General features: G+C 40.5%; 1 protein-coding gene and 1 pseudogene across 1 annotated transcript in view; both read right to left on the bottom strand.

Annotated features, from left to right (window-relative positions):
* LOC133768127 (ADP-ribose glycohydrolase MACROD2-like) overlaps positions 1-17,736 on the bottom strand; it is a 728,541-nt gene that overhangs the window by 629,269 nt on the left and 81,536 nt on the right. The gene's annotated exons all lie outside the window — the stretch shown is intronic.
* On the bottom strand, positions 1,103-1,649 carry LOC133767826 (large ribosomal subunit protein uL22-like; annotated as a pseudogene).

Below are 17,736 nucleotides of genomic sequence, written 5' to 3' on the forward strand. Positions count from 1 at the left end.
TATTCTCAAAATCATAAGAATCAAAATCTTTCCTTTTCATATTTCAACAGGCTATCATCTTGCTGGGCACTGGCTCAGGAATCAAACTCACCAATGGATTCCTAAACACTGAGCCAGTACTGAAGGCAAGGTTTTCAAAGATGCACATCTGGAGGCCTAGCTGAGAGATCCAGAAATCAAATGATGAATTAATCCTATTTAAGGCACAGCACTGTAACTGCTAGAGGAAAACCAGAGCTGGATTTTAGTTAAATCAGGAAAAAACATATTCAGGAACTATTGTTGTAGGAGAAAAGAGACCACAGTAAAGAACAGAGCCCATTTCTAAACACGTGAAAACAAGTAGTGATATATAACAAAGGAGCAGGATAGAGGTTAGTGGGTAGAAAAATCACAAAGAGGAAACACCAGGGGTAGAAGGATTCCTGTTAAAGACTAAACAGGATGCTCACTGAAAGCAGGCCAGGGTGATCATAGACTGCTGGTCAACGGGGATGAGGATGAGGAATTTGATCAGATATCGAGGATGATCAGGTATTAAGGACAGAGGATTCTCCGTACAGTGATTTAGCTTAGCAAGATTCTTACTAAAACTAGGCAATGCAGGTCTGGTAAGGACAAGGCCTGGACACGGAAAAGGCAGAGAAATCTGATTAAAGAGACAGTCTTTGTCACAAAAAACATGATATTTATGGAACACTTAGCCTCGTAGTTTAAAAGGTCACATCCCACATCAGAATGCCTAGATTTAATTCCCACCTCCAGCTCCTGACTCCAGGTTCTTGCCAATGCAGACCCTGGGAGGATAACAGGGAAGTAACTGGGTTCCTGCCACCAACTGAAGAATTTACACTGAGTTCAAAGGTCAGCCCCAGCTAATGTGGGTTTTCTCTCTTCTCTTCCCTTCCTCCCTCTCCTTTCTTTCACCACTTTGTCATTCAAATGAATTTAAAAGGGTATTTTAAAGATATCTGTAAAACAAACCATCGTTCCTTCTTCCACTTCCTACTCTAAGGGTAATATTAACTTTGCATTGGTTTTATAATGGTAACAGATTAACATATGTGAACAACTTCTAATTTGCACTTACATTATGCTGAATTTATTCCCAAGCCATAAATTTTTGTTTCTTCAGTTTCTTCTGGGATATCTTTTTCTTTTGTGTCACCTCCTTTTCTGGTTTAGGAACAATTTGTTCCATTTCAGTGAGGAACATCTCAGTATGGCAGGGGGAGCTAACATGAGTCAATCTGATCATGAGCTCAGTAGGTATGGCACCACATTTGAGTGTTTTGTTCACCTGCAGATGTTCAATGTCCAGAGAATCTACATCCAAACCCTTAAGCTTAGCATTATTCTCTGCATTTCTAAGCATGTGCAACAGAAATTCAGAACTCTTTTTTGGTCACTGACCCTGTGTGCAGTCCCACCTTTGGCCTGGGCACATCTACCAACTCCACTACTGAAACCGTGGAATGGCATAAATTGTTTCTCTAATGTGACATATTCCAGACACACGCTGGCTTTTTGGATATGCATACCTTTGATGGCCTGGGCAGTTTCTTAGATGTTCCTAAAGTGAACACCAAGATTTGAACCTCTTGAGTTGCATGATTTTGTGGGGTTTTCTGGTTCAAGTGAGTAGCAAACCATTTTCGAGGATTACCTAAAACAGCTTAAAAAAAACAGATGAGGGGCTGGCGCTGTAGCGCAGTAGGTTAATCCTCTGCCTGCGGCACAGGCATCCCATATGGGTGCTGGTTCTAGTCTTGGCTGCTCCTCTTCCAATCCTGCTCTCTGCTGTGGCCTGGGAAAGCAGTGGAAGATAGCCCAAGTCCTTGGGCCCCTGCACCCACGTGGGAGACCAGGAAGAAGCACCTGGCTCCTGGCTTTGGATCGACGCAGTTTTGGCCATAGCGGTCATTTGGGGGGTGAACCAAGGGAAGGAAGACCTTTCTCTCTGTCTCTCCCTCTCACTGTATGTAAATCTAGCTCTCAAATAAATAAATGAAAATCTTAAAAAAAAAAAAGAACAGATGAATAACTTTTGATATGCGACAAACAAGAGTAATACTGGGGGCCAGCACTGTGGCATAGCAGGTAAAGCTGCTGCCTGCAGTGCCAGCATCCCTTATGGGTGTCAGTTCTAGTCCCAACTGCCCCACTTCCCATCCAGCTCTCTGTTATGGTCTGGGAAAGCAGTGGAGGATGGCCCAAGTCTTTGGATCCCTTCACCCATGTGGGAGACCTAGAGGAAGCTCCTGGCTACTGGCTTTGGATCGGCACAGCTCCAGCCATTGCAGCCATTTGGGGAGTGAACCAGTGGGTGGAAGACCTCTCTCTCTCTCTCTCTCTCTCTCTTTTTCTCTATGCCTCTGCTTCTCTGTAACTCTGTCTTTTAAATAATAAATAAATCTTTTTTTTAAAAAAAGTAACACTGAATGGCCTGGGTAGGTTACTCATTCAGGTGATTTCCATCTTTCATTGCCTTTGAGCTTTTTGACAATTCTCTAAAATTGTAGAAAATGAATAATGCTGATGAGTGAAATTAGAAATACAAATGAATTATATTCCCTATAATCCTGTCCTGTGGACAGTTTCCATATGTTTGCATTTATTTGTAAATTCATTTTAAGATTCCTTACTGCCTATATATGTTTGGTTCTTTGAATTCTCCTTTCAAGAGATCCAAGATGGCTGAATAGGGTGAAGCTACACTGACTTCTGGGATACAAAAAGAACAATTGAAGGACCAGGTTTCCAGAGATCTAACAGAAATTTTTGGCAGAGAAGTGACAAAACAGTGAAGGCCCCATGGAACAGGAGGAGAGAAGACAGAGCCACTGCAGCTGCCAGCTGTGAATCACCATCTTGTAGGAAGAAACTGCCACTCTCTGCCATCCAGTTTTAGCTGAGAGAGAATTCCACAGTTACTCACTGACTTTTACTTCATCCTGGGGAGATAACTGGGGTCTGGGCAATTAGAGAAGGGAAGCCCTGTTGCTTCCCTCCCACCCCTACACCCACTGAGTGCCTGATTCATCAGCAAAATACTGCACAGCAGCCTTCTGTTCTGCTCTTATCAGAATCAATCAGAACTGGAGTCAGGGTAATTTGTGGGACAAAGCAACTGCAACTGTGGGAGTTTGGGGACATTAGCCCCAGAGCAATACTCACACTCTATGTAAGCTAGGGGGATTCTCCTTAGCTTCTGGGAGCTAGTACCAGAAGCAGCCCATAAAAAAGATCCACTCCCACCCTGGAAGATCCAGGTAATGTCCCTACTATACCCTGAAACACCAGGGCTATAACAGTTCTAAATGTCTCAGTTCCACTGCACTCTACCCCAGGGCACAGGGAAGAACCTAACTGCACTCTACTTCTCTGGTCCCACCAGAGCAAAATCTCCTATATAACCTATAGTCCAGTTCACATCCCCCAACCCCAGGACCAGGGCTTTTGGTTAAAAGCAACAGCACCAGTTGGACTCTCTTAGCAGGACCGGAAGAAGGGCTCATCCACATCACACAGTCCTAGAGCCATAGACATTGTGACACGAGTCCAAGCCTCACTCAGATTTGCCAGTGGGACAAGGGGACAGCAACATTTGTCTCCCTCAGCACCAATAACAAGGCCCTGGATATCACAATCCCCGGGGGGAAAAGAAAACAGAACTGTCTGTGAACAAAGACGCAAACACTAGGGAATCCATAGTCATCTCAAAGCCACACTTCTATCCCTTTAAACTTCAACAGACTAGACAATTGTGTCACAGAAAAAACTGACATTAATGAAGACAAAAGAAATCTCTCAGAGACTACTCTTCTGGACACACCTAGAACCAAAGCCAAAGAAATAAGCCAAGTAATACTTTGTATTCCAGCTAAACCATAAACCCTTTTACTATAAAATCTACTCCATAAAGAAGAGACAAGTACATCAGATGTGCAGACAACAATGTAGGGACACAGGAGACATGAAGAAGCAAGGTAGCATGACACCGCCCAAAGGACACAATAATCCTCCAGAAAAAGATCTTGAACTAAAGAAAATCTATGAAGTGTTACACATAGAATTCAAAACAATGACTGTAAGGAAACTCAATGCAATGCAAGAGAATGCAGATGGACACACTAATGAAATAAAGGAAATCAATAAGTGACATGAATGAAAATATTACAAGGAGGTAGAAATCATTAAGAAGAACCAAATAGAAATTTTGGAAATGAAATCTTCAATCAGGGAAATAAAAATATAATTGAGAGCTTTACCAGTAGACTAGACCAAATAGAGGAATGAATTTCTGACCTCAAGGGCAAGATTTTTTAAATAACCCAAGGAGACAAAAATAAACAGAAAATAATTTAAAAGAATGAAGAAAGCCTAAGTGAAATATGAGATACCATTAAAGAACCAAATATTCATAGTATGGATATTCCTGAAGGAGAGGAAAACAAAAAAGATTTTGAGAACCTGCTAAATGAAATAGTTGAAAATCTCTTGAAAAAGACATGGACACCCATATATTAGAAATTCAAAGGACCCCAAGCAGACTCAACCAAAAAGATCTCTAAGGCATACTGTTCTCAAATTGTCAAAAGTTAAGGACAAGGAGAGAATCCTAAAGACAGTAAAAGAAAAGTATCATTATACATAAAGAGAAACCAATTAGGTTAAAATAAAACTTATCAGCAAAAACACTACAGGCCAGAAGAGAGTCGGATGATATATTCAAGGTCTTAAAAGAAAACTGGGGCCAGTGCTGTGGTGTAGTGGGTAAAGCTGTCGCCTACAGTGCCAGCATTCCATTATGGGCGCTAGTTCGAGTCCTGGCTGCTCCACTACTGATCCAGCCCTCTGCTATGGCCTGGGAAAGCAGTAGAAGATGGCCTAAGTCCTTAGGCCTCTGCACCCCCATGGGAGACTCAGAAGAAGCTCCTGGCTCCTGGTTCCTGGCTCCTGGCTCCTGGCTTCGGATCGGCACAGCTCTGGCTATTGAGGCCATCTTAGGAGTGAACCAGCAGATGGATGACTCCCCTCTGCCTCTCTAACTCTGCCTTTCAAATAAATTAATTAATTTAAAAAAAAGAAAAAAATCTTCCAACCAAGAATATTATATCCAGCAAAGCTGTCTTTTAAAAGTGAAGAAGAAATAAAGTATTTTCTGGATATGCAAAATCTGACAGAATTCACCACCATCAGACCAGACTTGTAAGAAATTCTGAAAGGGGTCCTGCCCTAGAAGCAAAATATCATGAAAACACATGACACCACCAAATCTACTAACAAAGCATATATAACTAGTATCCAATCAATAAAATGACAGGTGTTATTTCTCATCTGTTAATACTAACCTTGAATGTAAATGGATTAAATTCAACAGCCAAAAGACTTAGGTTGGTTGAATGTATTTAAAAAAAAAAAAAAACACTATATGCTGCCTACAAGAAATTCACAAAGATACAGATGGACTGAAAGTGAAGGGCTGGAAAAAGTTATCCCAGGCACATGGAAACCAAAAGCAAGCTGGCATAATCATGCTGACATCAAATAAAACAGACTGTAAATCAAAAACTGCAAAAAAGAGATAAAGAAGGACATTATATTTTGGTAAAAGGTTCAATTCAGCCAGAAGACACAACAATTATAAATATATGCATCCTGCGGCCAGCACTGTGGCACAGCAGGTTAACGCCCTGGCCTGAAGCGCCAGCATCCCATATAGGCACCAGTTCAAGACCTGGCTGCTCCACTTCCAATCCAGCTCTCTGATATAGCCTGGAAAAGCAGTGGAAGATGGCCCCGGTCCTTGGGCCCCTGCACCCACGTGGGAGACCTGGAAGAAGCTCCTGGCTACTGGCTTCAGATCGGCCCAGCTCCAGCCATTGCAGCCAACTGGGGAGTGAACCATCGGATGGAAGACCTCACTCTCTTCCTCTCTCTCTGTGTGTGTGTGTGTGTGTGCGCGCGTAACTCTGACTTTCAAGTAAATAAATAAAATCTTTTAAAAAAATAAAAAATAAAAAAAAAAATGTGCATCCTAATCAGAACACCCAGATATACGCACAAATACTATTGGACCTAAAGGCAGCAATAGACACAATAATAGTGGGTTACTTCAACATCCCACTCTCATCAATGGACAAATCATTCAGAAAACCAGCAAAGATACATACGAATTAAAACCCACTATCAAGCAAGTGGTACTGACAGATATTTATATGACATTTTACCCAACAGATACAGAACACACATTCTTCTCATCAGTACAGGGAGTATTTTCTAGGATAGATCCTATATTGGGCCACAAATCAAGTCTCAGTAAATTTTTTTAAAGACATGTATTTGAGTGGCAGAGCTACAGACAGAGACAGGGAGAGACAGAGAGAAAGGTCTTCCATCTGCTGGTTCAATCCCCAAATGGCTGCAACGGCCAGAGTTGGGCCAATCTGAAACCAGGAGCCAGGATCTTCTTCTGAGTCTACCACATAGTTTCAGGGGTCCAAGCACTTGGGCCATATTCTACTGCCTTCCCAGGCTATACACAGAGAGCTGGATTAGAAGAGCAGCATCTGGGACACACACTGGCCAAAATAAGGGATGCTGGTGCTGCAGGTAGAGACTTAGCCCACTACACCACAGCACTGGCCCTAAGTGTCAGGAATTTTAAAAAGACTGAAATACATGAAGATACATGAAAGCATGTATCTTCTAAGACCTTAAAGAAATAAAACTAGAAATCAAAAAGAACAACATTTAAACACTCATAAACACTTGCAAATTAAAAAACATGCTACTGAATGATCAACAGGTCATTGAAAAAACTGAAAAGGAAATAAAAAACTTTCTTGAAATAAATGAAAATGAAAACACAACATACCACCACTATAATCCAAAAGTTGTACTTTTGAAATTTCTATTTATTAGGCTGGTGCTGTGGCTCACTAGGCTAATCCTCCACCTGCGGCACCAGCACACCGGGTTCTAGTCCCAGTCGGGGCACCAGATTCTGTCCCGGTTGCCCCTCTTCCAATCCAGCTCTCTGCTCTGGCCTAGGAGTGCAGTGGAGAATGGCCCAAGTGCTTGGGCCCTGCACCCGCATGGGAGACCAGGAGAAGCACCTGGCTCCTGGCTTCAGATCAGCGCAGTGCACCGGCCACAGCACACCAGCTGCGGCGGGCATTTGAGGGTGAAGCAACGGAAAAGGAAGACCTCTCTCTGCCTCTCTCTCACTGTCCACTCTACCTGTCAAAAAAAAAAAAAAAGAAATTTATATTTATTAAATAAATTTTCTATTAAAAATAAACAAATAAATAAATAACACAACATACCATAAAAATGTGGGATACAGCAAGAGTAGTAGTAAGAGGAAAGTTTATAGATTAAGTGTTTACATTAAAAAGGAGAAATGTTTGGCCGGCACCGTGGCTCAACAGGCTAATCCTCCACCTGCAGTGCCTGCACCCCGGGGTTCTAGTCCCAGCTGGGGCGCCGGATTCTGTCCCGGTAGCTCCTCTCCAGTCCAGCTCTCTGCTGTGGCCTGGGAGTACAGTGGAGGATGGCCCAGGTCCTTGGGGCCCGCATCCACATGGGAGACCAGGAGGAAGCACCTGGCTCCTGGCTTCAGATCAGTGCAGCACGCCAGCCGCAGCATGCCGGCTGCAACGCGCTGGCCGTAGCGGCCACTTGGGGGGTGAACCAATGGAAAAAGGAAGACCTTTCTCTCTGTCTCACTCTCTGTGTGTCTAACTCTGCCTGTCAAAATAAAAAAAAAAAAAATAGTAAAAAGGAGAAATGTTTCAAATCAAAGATCTAAGGATATTTATTGCAAAAGTATAACTGCTAAAACTACAGACATCATTGAGAATAGAATTCTCCTAAATATAATGATTACATTTTACATTTCAAATTTTAAAACTTTTTTTAAACTGCCAGCACAATCTCTCTGGAACTGCCATATTCCCTGAAGGCCACTTGATAAACAGCTAAGGAACAATCAATAGGCTCTTGGAGAATACCTGAAGATGGAAATGCTGGAGGATTTTAACATAAAGTGCCTGGGAATGCTCTACGTTCTGATTTTCTGCCATATTGACATGCCTATATTGTAGCACCCATGGGCACAACATAGAGAAGCCACCAGGGGTGCCACTGAGTTGTCAAGTAGTAACACAGCAAGAGGCATGATGCCAGGCAAACTCTTACATTCTGAGGATGCCTGAAAAACCAATTTAGTTTTAATCCGGCCAGGTAGGTGAAAATTCAAATTAACATGCCCTCTCCCTAAAATAAAAACAAAATAATTAGTAACATTCCATGTAATAAAAGTCAAAATACAAAGCACACAATTATAGAGAGAAATTAATATGAAAATTAGATGTATAATCAAGATAATTGTAAAAATAATTTGGGGTTCACTAAGAGTTTCAAGGATATTCAACCAGGAGACTAGACAAACTAGAGAAAAACAAGTTGTGTTTATGAGATTATTTCTTGAGAATAGCCAGTCTGTTGATCTCCACAATTGTATCTCCTGTCTATCATGCCTGGCTAATAATCATCATGCTACTGTCCAGATAACATACACACATTTCAATACGCTAATGTATCCCTTCACTCTCAAATTTATGTGGTTTTTTTTATTTAGTAAACATAAATTTCCAAAGTACAGTTTATGGATTACAATGGTTCCCCACCCCACTCGCACCCCTCCATCTCCCACTCCCTCTCCTATTCCATTCACATCAAGATTCATTTTCAATTATCTTTATATACAGAAGATCGATTCAGTATAGATTAGGTAAAGATTTCATCAGTTTGCACCCACACAGAAACACAAAGGGTAAAATACTGTTTCAGTACTAGTTATAGCATTACTTCACATTGGACAACACATTAAGGACAGATCCCACATGAGAAGTAAGTACACAGTGAGTCCTGTTGTTGACTTAACAATTTGACACTCTTGATTATGGCGTCAGTAATCTCCCTAGGCTCTTGTCATGAGTTGCCAAGGCTATGGAAGCCTTTTGGGTTCACCGACTTCGATCTTATTCTGACAGAGTCATAGTCAAAGTGGAAGTTCTCTCCTCCCTTCAGAGAAAGGTACCTCCTTCTTTGATGGATCCACTGGATCTCACTTGCAGAGATCCTTCATTTAGGTCTTCTTTTCTTTCTTTTTTTTCCAGAGTGTCTTGGCTTTCCATGCCTAAAATACTCTCATGGGCTCTTCAGCCAGATCCAAATGCCTTAAGGGCTGATTCTGAGGCCAGAGTGCTATTTAGGACATCTACCATTCTATGAGTCTACTGTGTATCCCACTTCCCATGATGGATCCTTCTCTCCCTTTTTGATTCTATCAGTTAGTATTAGCAGACACTAGTCTTGTTTGTGTGATCCCTTTGACTCTTAGACCTATCAGTGTGATCAATTGTGAACTGAAATTGATCATTTGGACTAGTGGGATGGCATTGGTACATGTCACCTTGATGGGATTGTATTGGAATCCCCTAGCACATTTCTAACTCTGCCATTTGGGGCAAGTCCGATTGAGCATGTCCCAAATTGTACATCTCCTCCCTCTCTTATTCCCACTCTTATATTTAACAGGGATCACTTTACAGTTAAAATTTAAACACCTAAGTATAATTGTGTGTTAATTACAGAGTTCAACCACTAGTACTAGAATAAAAAAAAATACTAAAAGGGATAAAGTATTAGGTTGTTCATCAACAGTCAGGACAAGAGCTGATCAAGTCACTGTTTCTTATAGTGTCCATTTCACTTAACAGGTTTCCCCTTTGGTGCTCAGTTAGCTGTCGCCAATCAGGGAAAACAAATGATATTTGTCTCTTTGGGACTGGCTTATTTCACGCAGCATAATGTTTTCCAGATTCCTCCATTTTGTTGCAAATGACCGGATTTCATTGTTTTTGCTGTATAGTATTCTATAGAGTACATGTCCCATAATTTCCTTTTCCAGTCTACTGTTGATGGGCATTTCAGTTGATTCCAGGTCTTAGCTATTGTGAATTGAGCTGCAATAAACATTACTGTGCAGACAGCTTTTTTGTTTGCCAATTTAATTTCCTTTGGGTAAATTCCAAGGAGTGGGATGGCTGGGTTGTATGGTAGGGTTATATTCAGGTTTCTGAGGAATCTCCAGACTGACTTCCATAGTGGCTTAACCAGTTTGCATTCCCACCAACAGTAGGTTAGTGTCCCTTTTCCCCCACAGCCTCACCAGCACCTATTGTTGGCAGATTTCTGAATGTGAGCCATTCTAACCAGGATGAGGTGAAACCTCATTGTGGTTTTGATTTGCATTTCCCTGATTGCTAGTGATCTTGAACATTTTTTCATGTGTCTGTTGGCCATTTGGATTTCCTCTTTTGAAAAATGTCGATTGAGGTCCTTGGCCCATCTCTTCAGTGGGTTGTTTGTTTTGTTGTTGTGGAGTTTCTTGATTTCTTTGTAGATTCTGGTTATCAACCCTTTATCTGTAGTATAGTTTGCAAATATTTTTTCCCATTCTGTCGGTTGCCTCTTCACTTTCCTGACTGTTTCTTTTGAAGTACAGAAACTTCTCAATTTGATGCAATCCCAAATGTTAATTTTGGCTTTGACTGCCTGTGCTTCTGGGGTCTTTTCCAAGAAGTCTTTGATTTAATCCATGTTGAGTGAATTTTTGTGTATGGTGAAAGGTAGGGGTCTTGCTTCATGATTCTGCACGTGGAAATCCAATTTTCCCAGCACCATTTATTGAATAGACTGTCCTTACTCCAGGGATTGGTTTTGGATCCTTGATCAAATGTAAGTTGGCTGTAGATGTTTGGATTGATTTCTGGTGTTTCTATTCTGTTCCATTGGTCTATCCATCTGTTTCTGTTCCAGTACCATGGTGTTTTGATAACAACTGCCCTGTAGTATGTCCTGAAATCTGGTATTGTGATGCCTCCGGCTTTGTTTTTGTTGTACAAGATTGCTTTGGCTATTCGAGGTCTTCTGTGTCTCCATATGAATTTCAGCATCATTTTTTCCAGATCTGAGAAGAATGTCTTCAGTATCTTGATTGGTATTGCATTGAATCTGTAAATTGCTTTTGGGAGAATGGACATTTTGATGATATTGATTCTTCCAGTCCACAAGCATGGAAGATTTTTCCATTTTTTGGTATCCTCTTCTATTTCTTTCTCTAAGTTTTTGTAGTTTTCATCGTAGAGATCTTTAATGTCCTTGGTTAAGTTTATTCCAAGGTATTTGATTGTTTTTGTGGCTATTGTGAATGGGATTGATCTTAGCAGTCCTTCCTCAGCAGTGGCATTGCCTGTGTATACAAAGGCTGTTGATTTTTGTGCATTGATTTTATATCCTGCTACTTTGCCAAACTCTTCTATGAGTTCCAATAGTCTCTTAGTAGAGTTCTTTAGATCCCCTAAATAAAGAATCGTGTCATCTGCAAAGAGGGATATTTTGAGTTCTTCCTTCCCAATTTGTATCCCTTTAATTTCTTTTTCTTGCCTAATAGCTCTGGCTAAAACTTCCAGAACTATATTGAAGAGCAGTGGTGAGAGTGGGCATCCCTGTCTGGCACCAGATCTCAATGGAAATGCTTCCAACTTTTCCCCATTCAATAGGATGTTGGCCATGGGTTTTTCATAAATTGCTTTAATTGGAGGAATGTTCCTTCCATCCCCAGTTTGCTTAGAGTTTTCATCATGAAAGGTTGTTGAATTTTATCTAATGCTTTCTCTGTGTCTATTGAGATAATCATATGGTTTTTCTTCTGCAGTCTGTTAATGTGGTGTATCACATTGATTGTTTGCGAGCAATGAACCATCCCTGCATACCAGGAATAAATCCCACTTGGTCTGGGTGGATGATCTTTCTGATGTGTTGTTGCATTCTATTGGCCAGAATTTTATTGAGGATTTTTGCATCTATATTCATCAGGGATATTGGTCTCTAATTCTCTTTCAATGCTGCATCTTTTTCCAGTTTAGGGACTAAGGTGATGCTGGCTTCATAGAAAGAATTTGGGAGGTTTCCCTCTTTTTCGATTGTTTTGAATAGTTTGAGAAGAATTGGAGTTAGTTCTTCTTTAAATGTCTGGTAGAATCCAGCAGTGAATCCATCTGGTCCTGGGCTTTTCTTTGTTGGGAGGGCCTTTATTACTGTTTCAATTTCTGTGTCAGTTATGGGTCTGTTTAGGTTTTCTATGTCTTCATGGTTCAATTAGGTAGATTGCATGTGTCCAGGAATCTGTCCATTTGTGATAGATTTCCCTGTTTGCTGGCATACAAGTCCTTGTAGTAATTTCTGATGATTCTTTTTTTTTTCCCTGTGGTGTCTGTTGTTACGTTTCCTTTTTCATCTCTGATCTTATTGATTTGGGTCTTTTGTTTTTTTAGTTAGTTGAGCCAATGGGGTGTCAATTTTGTTTATTTTTCAAAAAACCAGCTCCTTGTTTGGCTGATTTTTTTGTAATGTTTTTTGGATTCAATCCTGTTGATTTCTTCTTTGATTTTAATTATTTCTCTTCTCCTACTGGGTTTGGGTTTGGTTTGCTGAAGATTTTCTAGATCCTTGAGTTGACTTGAAAGCTCATCTATTTGGTGCCTTTCCAATTTCTTGATGTAGGTACCTATTGATATAAACTTTCCTCTTAACACTGCTTTTGTTGTATCCCATAGGTTTTGGTATGTTGTGCTGTTATCCTCATTTACTTCCAGAAAATTCTTGATTTCTATTTTGATTTCTTCTATGACCCATTGTCCATTCAGGAGCATGTTGTTCAATCTCCATGTATTTGCACGTGCTCTAGGGATTCCTGAGTTGCTAATTTCCAACTTCATTCCTTTATGGTCTGAGAAGCTGCATGGTATGATTCTAATTCTTTTGAATTTGCTGAGACTTGCTTTATGGCCTAGTATGTGGTCAATCCTAGAGAAGGTTCCATGTACTGCTGAGAAGAATGTTAATGCTTTATGTGTAGGATAAAAAGTTCTGTAGATATCTGTTAGATCCATTGGGCTATAGTGTCATTTAAATCTACTATCTCCTTGTTGATCTTCTGTCCTATTGATCTATCTATTTTTGAGTGTGGAGTATTGAAGTCCCCTATGTGTTTTTTTTTAATATTTATTTATTTATTTGAAAGTCAGAGTTACACAGAGAGAGGAGAGGCAGAGAGAGAGAGAGAGGAAATCTATGGTTCTTTAGGTATTATAGACACTACATTAGAAGATCCTCTCTCCTAGGCCAACTCCTAGATAACTCCTATTGCATGCTCAGTCTTTACTGTTTCCTTCCTTCTCTTCCTCCTTCTCCTCCTCATATCAGTTAGCTTCTTTATTTTTTTTATTTTTTGCCAGGCAGAGCTAAGACAGTAAGAGAGAGAGAGAGAGAGAGAGACAGAGAGAGAGAGACAGAGAGAGGGTTATAGACAGTGAGAGAGACAGAGAGAAAGGTCTTCCTTCCGTTGGTTCACTCCCCTTACGGCCCCCACTTCCAGCGCTGCGCCAACCCGAAGCCAGGAGCCAGGTACTTCCTCCCGGTCTCCCATGCGGGTGCAGGGACCCAAGCACTTGGGCCATCCTCTGCTGTCCTCCTGGGCCACAGCAGAAAGCTGGACTGGAAGAGGAGGAACCAGGACTAGTTCCTGGTGCCCCAACAGGGACTAGAACCTGGGGTACTGGCGTCGCAGGCAGAGGATTAGCCAAGTGAGCAACGGCGCCGGCACCAGCCATCAGTTAGCTTCTACCATGAGACAACCCCTTACAAAATTAGTGACTTAAAACAACATCCTGTGTTTGTGGTTAACACATTTGGCTGGCAGTTGTCATGCTGACTGGTCTAGGAAATCTTTCAGGAAAGATGATTTGTCTTAACTCCACGTGGCCTCTTATTCTCTATCTCTAGTATGCTAGCCTGGGCTTCAGATAGTAATGCACAAGCAATCTTTAAGCCTCTGCTTGGGTCAAGTTTGTTTAAATACCTTTGGTCAGACCAAATTACAAATAAAAGCCCAAAGGCATAATGGAAAAGCTGCTTTAAACAAGCATAGACAAAGCAAACTGTTATTCTTTGTGGGTCTTCTTGGACCAATCTCTGAATTTTCTGCATCCTATATTCCAATATTAGTTTTGACTGCAGCTTGTTTAACATGCAAATATTAATTTGGGACATATTTTGATTTGATGGGAAACATGGTTCTATTGGCTTTAGGGTTTTTAACTGCTATTTCATTAAGTATTTTCTATTTCTACCAGGTTTCTAATAGATGCTTTGGGTTTATATCCCTTAATCTTCTAAAGCTCTGCTGCAGAAATCTAATACCCATGCCTGCAGGAGTCAGGCAAGTAACATAGCTATGTGAGGCCACCCTAATGGAAGGATAAACAAATATCCTGTGTTGCAAGTCAGAAAGTAAGGGATGCCCTATCCAAAAGGTCTATCTACTATTCACCTGTCAAGTAAGGATGTGGGCCCAGTACTCCTAGATCTCTGAATTTTCCAAGAGAAGCAGGGAATATAAGTTTTTATATGAAACCTCCTGATTTTAAATCCTAAAATTTAATAAAAACCTAAAAAGCAACAACACTAATGATACTGTTCAAGCTGAACTCAGGCAAAGGCTATCAATTTGCGATTTTTTAAAAGGATCCCAAAGAGCCCACCATCTAAGGCTTACCCCCATTTGGTTAAAACCTGCAAAGTTCCAGCCTTACCTACCACTGCACCCCAATTTATGGTGCTCTCCATATTCTCATCAAAGTAAATCCTTGCTTTTCCTCAACACACTCTATTTCCTACCTCTATGACTTTGGAATGCTCATTGCTTTGTCACCCTCATCTCACTCTACTGCCTTCTAGTATTCTTAACAATCCTTTAAAACTCAGTTTGGATGTCTCTACTTTCATAAAACTTCATATGAATATCTGAATTCAAAAGCATTTTGAGTATTTCTTACGACATTTATCATATCCTTCCTGGTATTGAATTTTGTGTGTATGTTTTATTATTCTCCAAGAATGTGGAGTTTTTGGCTGGATTTGTGAGTTTCTTATCCTACTTAGCAAAGCTACCATGCCTAGAATATCTCCCTGCTCATGTGAGATCAAACTCAAATGTGAACTCTTTATCTGAAAGTTTCCTTGACAATCTTTGCCAAAGTTATTCTGGAGTCCCAGAGATGAAAAAGAAAGGCACATCTATTGCTGAGATTTTCATCTTAAGAAATTCTATGAAAGTTGGAGCTAGACAGTGAAGCAGAGAAGGACAAAAAGAGAAAGGGGGATGGGAGCACAAAAGAGCTCAGCCTTAAATAACAATGGTGCCATCTGTATACATCTTACTTCTACCTTCTCTTTAATAAAATAAATGTTTACCCATCAATTTTATATGTCCTATTTCTCTATATTAACCCTTTAAGTTATTGAAAAACAACCCTTTCTGGAGGTAACTTAAGGAAACTGAAGCACAGCAAAATAAAGCAACTAACATACCCATAGCTTCGACAGAGTTGAGATGTGAATCCTGGAAGTCTGGTTCTAGAATTTGGTGTTTAATCACGATACAATACTGCCTCATATTAAGGCTCAGCCTCAGAAGGATAAAAAATAAATAAATAAGTTCTTTAAATAAGAACAAGCTTCATTTTATAGGATTTTTTTAAGTTTATTTGTAATGAAGATATTTGGTGTAGGAACTTAGGCATTAAAAATGTGTATTTTATACTGCCATTATTACCTGCTAAAAATCAATTTAGTAAAAACTTTGTTATGTAGTTTATGAAAATTTTGTTAAAGATACATGTACTTTAGACATATTTATAGATCATAATATAAAATGTGTTTCTTATAAACTATGAATTTGAGGAAAATTCGGAAATTTTTAAAATTGGGCTTGTGTTCATTGCTGCTCTCTGTTACAAATGTGTTTAAAAATGTCATTTTTGTATTTTGTCATTTCACAAAGATAGATTTTGAAGACTGCTTCAAAATACTATACAATTAACATTTATGTAAGATTTCTAGGGTGCAGGGGCCAGCGCTGAGTACAGTAGGTTAAGCCACAGCTTGCAACACTGGCATCCCATATGAGCACAATCTCAAGTCCTGGCTGCTCCACTTCCAATCCAGCTCTCTGCTAATGCACATGTGAAAGCAGCAGAACATGGCCTGAGTACTTGGGCCTCTACCACCTATACCTGGAGACCAGGATGGAATTCCTAACTCCTGGCTTCAGCCTGGCCCAGCTTCAGTCGTTGTGGCCATTTGGAGAGTCAACCAGTAGAAAAAGATCTCTGTCTCACTCTCTCTCTCTCTTTCTCTCTCTTCCTCCCTCTGTGTAACTCTGCCTTTCAAATCAATATACAAATCTTTAAATCAAAAAAAAAAAAAAACAAAGAAAAAGAAGATTTCTAGGTGTGCAAAACTAACACCTACTTGATTGCCCAACATACTGAGATTTTACAGGGTCTATCAGAGAGGTAGATACACAGTAAATGCACAGTAAGTACAGAATTGATTGACAAACTAATTACTGAATGTAGTTGCATTTAAGAGGAGCTGGTTAGCTCTATATGAGTGAGAATCTACACAGTAAGGCATATGATAATGAGCTGCAGTATCATATACAAGGCTATAGAACTCCCCGGGTGACTTAGAAGCAAAGTTGAAATTTTTAGAAGATATTATTTTAACTACAGTAGATACATAACTTTTAACACTGTGTGATATGTAAGGAACTACAAAGCCTAAATTAATGAAAAGGGAAAAAAAACTGATTTCCACACAACTTTTCTAAGAGGCTTTGGAGCTATACAGATGAAGAAACCCAAATCCTGATGGCTTATGTCTCTTGACCAAGATGGTAGAACTAGTTGTTGGCAGTTCAGTTTTCCTTTCCTTCTATAATAATGACTTAACCATTTTGCATGTTATCTTGTAGTTTAAAGTTATTTGAAAGAACATATTTTTTCTTTTTGTGTTATAGCTATACACATTCCTTTATTATCCCTTACTGTAAGAGCCAGTAAAGGCTGATGGCAACAAACAGATTCTGGAATCATTATACCAAGATTTGAATCCCATCTTTGTTACAAACTAGCTCTGTGGTATTGGGCTCAAATTCAATCTCTTCACACCTCAGTTTCTTCACTTGTAAAGTGGGGATACACCTATTTCATAGGGTTATTGTGAAAACTAAAATAAGACATAGTAAAGCATGTAACACAGTGCCCTGCAAACAGTAAAAACACAACAAATTTTATCTGGCAAGAGGAAGAAAATTACTAATTTGGAAGTTTGTACATAAATGCTGCCTTTGTCATATATGCCATCTAGCACAATACTTTACACATACTATACCAGGCCAAAAAAAAAAAAGGCCAGCGCCGTGGCTCAATAGCTCAATAGGCTAATCCTCCACCTGCGGCACCAGCACACCGGGTTCTAGTCCCGGTAGGGGCGCCAGATTCTGTCCCAGGTGCCCCTCTTGCAGGCCAGCTCTCTGCTGTGGCCCGGGAGTGCAGTGGAGGATGGCCCAAGTGCTTGGGCCCTGCACCCCATGGGAGACCAGGAGAAGCACCTGGCTCCTGCCTTCGGATCAGCACGGTGCGCTGGCTGCAGCGCACCAGCTGCAGCGTGGCGGCCATTGGAGGGTGAACCAATGGCAAAGGAAGACCTTTCTCTGTCTCTCTCTCTCACTGTCCACTCTGCCTGTCAAAAAAA

This window comes from Lepus europaeus, chromosome 10, assembly GCF_033115175.1.
Source record: "Lepus europaeus isolate LE1 chromosome 10, mLepTim1.pri, whole genome shotgun sequence".
In the NCBI taxonomy this organism is placed as follows: Eukaryota; Metazoa; Chordata; class Mammalia; order Lagomorpha; family Leporidae; genus Lepus; species Lepus europaeus.